The sequence below is a fragment of the Triticum urartu genome, chromosome 4A, assembly GCF_056163025.1.
Source record: "Triticum urartu cultivar PI428250 chromosome 4A, HENAU_Tu73, whole genome shotgun sequence".
NCBI classification, from domain to species: Eukaryota; Viridiplantae; Streptophyta; class Magnoliopsida; order Poales; family Poaceae; genus Triticum; species Triticum urartu.
The window spans coordinates 497,489,869-497,497,746 of NC_141876.1; positions in this window are offsets into that span (position 1 = coordinate 497,489,869).

Genomic DNA, 7,878 nt, shown 5'->3' on the forward strand with positions numbered 1-7,878 from the left:
TCTGTATGTATGATTTCCAACAAATCTGTTGCTCTCTCCATAGTACCGGAGAACGGTGTTTTAGTCATCTTGCCCATGAGGCACGGTTCGCAAGTACCAAGTGATTCATAATCAAGTGGTTTCAAAAGTCCATTAGTATGGAGTTTCTTCATGCGCTTTACACCGATATGACCTAAACGGCAGTGCCACAAATAAGTTGCACTATCATTATCAACTCTGCATCTTTTGGTTTCAACACTATGAATATGCGTGTCACTACTATCGAGATTCAATAAAAATAGACCACTCTTTAAGGGTGCATGACCATAAAAGATATTACTCATATAAATAGAACAACCATTATTCTCAGATTTAAATGAATAATCGTCTCGCATCAAACAAGATCCAAATATAATGTTCATGCTTAACACTAGCACCAAATAACAATTATTTAGGTCTAATATTAATCCCGAAGGTAGATGTAGAGGTAGCATGCCGACTGCGATCACATCGACTTTGGAACCGTTTCCCACGTGCATCGTCACCTCGTCCTTAGCCAATCTTCGCTTAATCCGTAGTCCCTGTTTCGAGTTGCAAATATTAGCAACAGAACCAGTATCAAATACCCAGGTGCTACTGCGAGCATTAGCAAGGTACACATCAATAACATGTATATCACATATACCTTTGTTCACCTTGCCATCCTTCTTATCCGCCAAATACTTGGGGCAGTTCCGCTTCCAGTGACCAGTCTGCTTGCAGTAGAAGCACTCAGTTTCAGGCTTAGGTCCAGGTTTGGGTTTCTTCTCTTGAGTAGCAACTTGCTTGCTGTTCTTTTTGAAGTTCCCCTTCTTCTTCCCTTTGCCCTTTTTCTTGAAACTAGTGGTCTTGTTGACCATCAACACTTGATGCTCCTTCTTGATTTCTACCTCCGCAGCTTTCAGCATTGCGAAGAGCTCGGGAATAGTCTTATTCATCCCTTGCATATTATAGTTCATCACGAAGCTCTTGTAGCTTGGTGGCAGTGATTGGAGGATTCTGTCAATGACGCAATCATCTAGAAGATTAACTCCCAATGGAATCAAGTGATTATTATACCCAGACATTTTGAGTATATGCTCACTGACAGAACTGTTCTCCTCCATCTTGCAGCTATAGAACTTATTGGAGACTTCATATCTCTCAATCCGGGCATTTGCTTGAAATATTAACTTCAACTCCTGGAACATCTCATACGCTCCATGATGTTCAAAACGTCGTTGAAGTCCCGATTCTAAGCCGTAAAGCATGGCACACTGAACTATCGAGTAGTCATCAGCTTTGCTCTGCCAGACGTTCATAACATCTGGTGTTGCTCCAGCAGCAGGCCTGGCACCCAGTGGTGCTTCCAGGACGTAATTCTTCTGTGCAGCAATGAGGATAATCCTCAAGTTACGGACCCAGTCTGTGTAATTGCTACCATCATCTTTCAACTTTGCTTTCTCAAGGAACGCATTAAAATTCAACGGAACAACAGCACGAGCCATCTATCTACAATCAAGCATAAACAAGCAAGATACTATCAGGTACTAAGTTTCATGATAAATTTAGGTTCAATTAATTTACTTAAAGAACTCCCACTTAGATAGACATCCCTCTAATCCTCTAAGTGATTACGTGATCCAAATCAACTAAACCATGTCCGATCATCACGTGAGATGGAGTAGTTTCATTGGTGAACATCACTATGTTGATCATATCTACTATATGATTCACGCTCGACCTTTCGGTCTCCGTGTTCCGAGGCCATATCTGTATATGCTTGGCTCGTCAAGTATAACCTGAGTATTCCGCGTGTGCAACTGTTTTGCACCCGTTGTATTTGAACGTAGAGCCTATCACACCCGATCATCACGTGGTGTCTCAGCACGAAGAACTTTCGCAACGGTGCATACTCAGGGAGAACACTTCTTGATAATTAGTGAGAGATCATCTTATAATGCTACCGTCAATCAAAGCAAGACAAGATGCATAAAAGATAAACATCACATGCAATCAATATAAGTGATATGATATGGCCATCATCATCTTGTGCTTTTGATCTCCATCTTCGAAGCACCGTCATGATCACCATCGTCACCGGCGCGACACCTTGATCTCCATCGTAGCATCGTTGTCGTCTCACCAATCTTATGCTTCCACGACTATCGCTACCGCTTAGTGATAAAGTAAAGCATCACAGCGCGATTGCATTGCATACAATAAAGCGACAACCATATGGCTCCTGCCAGTTGCCAATAACTCGGTTACAAAACATGATCATCTCATACAATAAAATTTAGCATCATGTCTTGACCATATCACATCACAACATGCCCTGCAAAAACAAGTTAGACGTCCTCTACTTTGTTGTTGCAAGTTTTACGTGGCTGCTATGGGCTTAAGCAAGAACCAATCTTGCCTACACATCAAAACCACAACGATAGTTTGTCAAGTTGGTGCTGTTTTAACCTTCGCAAGGACCGGGCGTAGCCACACTCGGTTCAACTAAAGTTGGAGAAACTGTCACCCGCAAGCCACCTATGTGCAAAGCACGTCGGGAGAACCGGTCTCGCGTAAGCGTACGCGTAATGTCAGTCCGGGCCGCTTCGTCCAACAATACCGCCGAACCAAAGTATGACATGCTGGTAAGCAGTATGACTTATATCGCCCACAACTCACTTGTGTTCTACTCGTGCATATAACATCAACATATAAAACCTAGGCTCGGATGCCACTGTTGGGGTTTCGTAGTAATTTCAAAAAATTTCCTACGCACACGCAAGATCATGGTGATGCATAGCAACGAGAGGGGGAGAGTGTGATCTACGTACCCTTGTAGATCGACAACGGAAGCGTTAACTTGGTTGATGTAGTCGTACGTCTCCACGACCCAACCGATCAAGCACCGAAACTACGGCACCTCCGAGTTCTAGCACACGTTCAGCCCGATGACGATCCCCGGACTCCGATCCAGCAAAGTGTCGAGGAAGAGTTCCGTCAGCACGACGGCGTGGTGACGATCTTGATGTACTACCGTCGCAGGGCTTCGCCTAAGCACCGCTACAATATTATCGAGGACTATGGTGGAAGGGGGCACCGCACACGGCTAAGAATATGATCACGTGGATCAACTTGTGTGTCTAGGGGTGCCCCCTGCCCCCGTATATAAAGGAGCAAGGGGAGGAGGCCAGCCGTCCCTATAGGCGCGCCAAGGAGGAGTCCTCCTCCTAGTAGGAGTAGGACTCCTACTAGGAGGGGGAAGGAAGTGGGGAGGGAGAGGGAAAGGGGGGCGCCGCCCCCCTCTCCTAGTCCAATTCGGACCAGGGGGGAGGAGGCGCGCGGCCCACCTTTGGCTGCCCCTCTCTCTTTCCACTATGGCCCATATGGCCCATTACTTCTCCCGGGGGGGTTCCGGTAACCCTCCGGCTCTCCGTTTTTCTCCGAAATCACCCGGAACACTTCCGGTGTCCGAATATAGCCGTCCAATATATCAATCTTTATGTCTCAACCATTTCGAGACTCCTCGTCATGTCCGTGATCACATCCGGGACTCCGAACTAACTTCGGTACATCAAAACTCATAAACTCATAAAATAACTGTCATCGAAACCTTAAGCGTGCGGACCCTACGGGTTCGAGAACAATGTAGACATGACCGAGACACGTCTCCGGTCAATAACCAATAGCGGAACCTAGATGCTCATATTGGCTCCTACATATTCTACGAAGATCTTTATCGGTCAGACCGCATAACAACATACGTTGTTCCCTTTGTCATCGGTATGTTACTTGCCCGAGATTTGATCGTCGGTATCTCAATACCTAGTTCAATCTCGTTACCGGCAAGTCTCTTTACTCGTTCCGTAATACATCATCTCACAACTAACTCATTAGTTGCAATGCTTGCAAGGCTTATGTGATGTGTATTACCAAGAGGGCCCAGAGATACCTCTCCGACAATTGGAGTGATAAATCCTAATCTCGAAATACGCCAACCCAACATGTACCTTTGGAGACACCTTTAGAGCACCTTTATAATCACCCATTTACGTTGTGACGTTTGGTAGCACACAAAGTGTTCCTCCGGCAAAAGGGAGTTGCATAATCTCATAGTCATAGGAACATGTATAAGTCATGAAGAAAGCAATAGCAACATACTAAACGATCGGGTGCTAAGCTAATGGAATGGGTCATGTCAATCAGATCATTCACCTAATGATGTGATCCCGTTAATCAAATAACAACTCCTTGTTCATGGTTAGGAAACATAACCATCTTTGATTAACGAGCTAGTCAAGTAGAGGCATACTAGTGACACTCTGTTTGTCTATGTATTCACACATGTATTATGTTTCCGGTTAATACAATTCTAGCATGAATAATAAACATTTATCATGATATAAGGAAATAAATAATAACTTTATTATTACCTCTAGGGCATATTTCCTTCAAATATTACTAAGTATTATAAATAGCGAGTGTGGAATAATGGTGGATCGGTGTGCGGAATCGTCCTAGGCAATTGTCAACAAGACCGGTAATCACTATTGCAGTTTCATATGAGGGAGAGGCATAAGCTAACATACTTTCTCTACTTGGATCATATGCACTTACGATTGGAACTCTAGCAAGCATTCGCAACTACTAAAGATCATTAAGGTAAAACCCAACCATAGCATTAAAGCATCAAGTCCTCTTTATTCCCATACGCAACAACCCCCTTACTCGGGTTTGTGTTTCAGTCACTCACCAACCCACTATAAGCAAATCATGGACGTATTGCAACACCCTACAGCGGGAATCCCTCACACTTGTGCGAGACGGAGGGCACCATAGGACAACACCAAAGTAAAACATACAACTCATACCAATCTAGATCATCAGTCAACCCAAAGACAAAGGATATCTACTCAAAACATCATAGGATGGCAACACATCATTAGATCATAATATGTGGCATAAAGCGCCATGTTCAAGCAGGGATTATAGCAGGATGCGGGAGAGTGGACCGCATAAAAGAGTTGAGGATGGTGAAGTTGATGAAGACGATCACCGCGGCGATGATTCCCCTCCCGATGGCACTCCGGTACCACCAAGAGAGAGGTTCTCCCCCTTGTGCTTCCTCCTCCATGGCCTCCCCGCTGGATGGGGAGAGGTTCCTCCTCTGGTCCTTGGCCTTCATGGTGATGATGGCCCCTCCGGGATCCTCCTCCATGCCCTCCGGTGATGATGGCTCCCTCCGGCAGGGTGCCGGAGAGGGCCTAGATTCATTTTCGGTGGCTACAGAGGCTTCTGGCGGCGGAACTCCCGATCTAGGTTTCTTTCTGGAAGTTTTGGGTTATATAAGAGGTGTTGGAGTCAGGGACAAGTCAGGGGGGTTCCCGAGGCGGCCACGAGGCAGGGGGGCGCGCCCAGGGGGTAGGGCGCACCCCCACCCTCGTGGTGGCCTCGGGACTCTTCTAGCCCACCTCCGGTACTCCATGGGCTTCTTCTGGTCCAAAAATGATCTTCGTGAAGTTTCAAGTCAATTGGACTCCGTTTGATTTTCCTTTTCTGCGATAGTTAAAAACAAGGAAAAAAAAGAAACTGGCACTGGGCTCTAGGTTAATAGGTTAGTCCCAAAAATCATATAAAATAGCATATAGATGCATATAAAACATCCAAGGTTGATAATATAATAGCATGAATACTTCATAAATTATAGATATGTTGGAGACATATCAACATCCCCAAGCTTAATTCCTGCTCGTCCTCGAGTAGGTAAATGACAAAAGAAATAATTTATGAAGTGTGAATGCTAGCAAGTGCATAAGTTTCATCAATGATAGTTCCAAACACTTTTTCTAGCATCAATATATATCATAACAGTAGCTCATCTTCATAAAACTTTTCATGATCAAGTAACAAGCTATTCACACGTTAAAGTATAGATCATAAACTTTCTTGAAACTAACAAACTATATTCTCAGCCATCAAACAATTGCAATTCATCTTATTTTCAGGAAGGGTCTATGTCAGAGCTTTGATTTAGCAAACTCCACATACTCAACTATCATTTAATCTTTCATAATTGCTAACACTCACGTGATATTTATGGGTTCAAAGTTTTAATCGGACACAGTGAAAGATTGGGGCTTATAGATTCGCCTCCCAACCTTTTACCTCAAGGGTAATGTCAACAATAATAGTTCATGATGACTTAAATCCAATTGGATATATATATATAGGATCTTTCCAACACAATGTGCTTGCCAAAGGATAAAATGTAAAAAGGAAAGGTGAAGATCACCATGACTCTTGCATAAAGGTAGAAGATAAAAGTAAAAGATAGGCCCTTCGCAGAGGGAAGCAGAGGTTGTCATGCGCTTTTATGGTTGGATGCACAAAATCTTAATGCAAAAGAACGTCACTTTATATTGCCACTATATGGACCTTTATTATGCAGTCCGTCGCTTTTATTTTTTCTACATCACAAGATCGTATAAAGCTTATTTTCTCCACATTAATAGATCATACATATTTAGAGGGCAATTTTTATTGCATGCACCGATGACAACTTACTTGAAGGATCTTACTCAATCCATAGGTAGGTATGGTGGACTCTCATGGCAAAACTGGTTTAAGGAATGTTTGGAAGCACAAGTAGTATCTCTACTTGGTGCAAATAATTTGGCTAGCATGAGGGGGGAAAAGCAAGCTCAACATGTTGGATGATCCAAGACAATATACTTTATTTCGGATATAAGAAAACAAAATCCATTATGTTGTCTTCCTTGTCCGACATCAACCTTTTAGCATGTCATATTTTAATGAGTGCTCACAATTACAAAAGATGTCCAAGATAGTATATTTATATGTGAAATCTCCCTTCCTTCAATATTCTTTCATGAATTGTTCAAGTGACCAATTTTACGTTTGCTAACTTACAATAAGTTTACTAACTATACTTATTCTATGTGAAGTCATTACTCACCATGGTATAAGAATATGAAACATATATAAATTCAGATTTATGATATTCAATTATTCAACCATTTACTCATAGGATATACGTGAAGCACGTGAGTAAATGACAAACTACTCCAAAAGATAATAGTGAAGGACACTGAGTAGTCAAAAAATTAACTAGCCATGGGAGGATTCTTTTTCATTTAATAATTCAGATCCAATGATTTTATTCAAACAGCAAGTAAAATTGAAAATACGCTCCAAGCAAAACACATATCATGTGACGAATAAAAATATAGCTTCGAGTAAGGTATACCGATAGTTTTGAAGACGAAAGAGGGGATGCCTTCCGGGGCATCCCCAAGCTTAGGCGCTTGAGTCTTCCTTGAATATTACTTTGGGGTGGCTCGGGCATCCCCAAGCTTAGGGTCTTTCCACTCCTTATTCTCCTCATATCGATATCTCACCCAAAGCTTGAAAACTTCAATCACACAAAACTTAACGGAACTTCGTGAGATAGGTTAGTATGATAAAGAGTAAACCATTCACTTTAGTACTGTCAAAGACAACGTTCATAATTGTTCTCACACAATTCCTACTGTACCATATCATTTCTACAATTTATATTGATAAATATAAGCCATAGAAACTAGAAAACAAGCAAACTATGCAATGAAAATAGAATCTGTCAGAAACAGAACAGTCTGTAATGCTCTGAACACCAACCATACTTCTGCTACTCCAAAAATTCTTAAATAAATTGGTGGACTGAGTAATTTGTCTACTAATCGTTTTAAAAAAGAATCAACTCAATCGCACTCTTCTGTAAAAAAATTGCAGCTAATCTCGTGAGCGCAAAGTTTCTGGTTTTTACAGCAAGATCACATTAACTTTCACCCAAGTCTTCCCAAAGGTCTTACTTGGAACTTT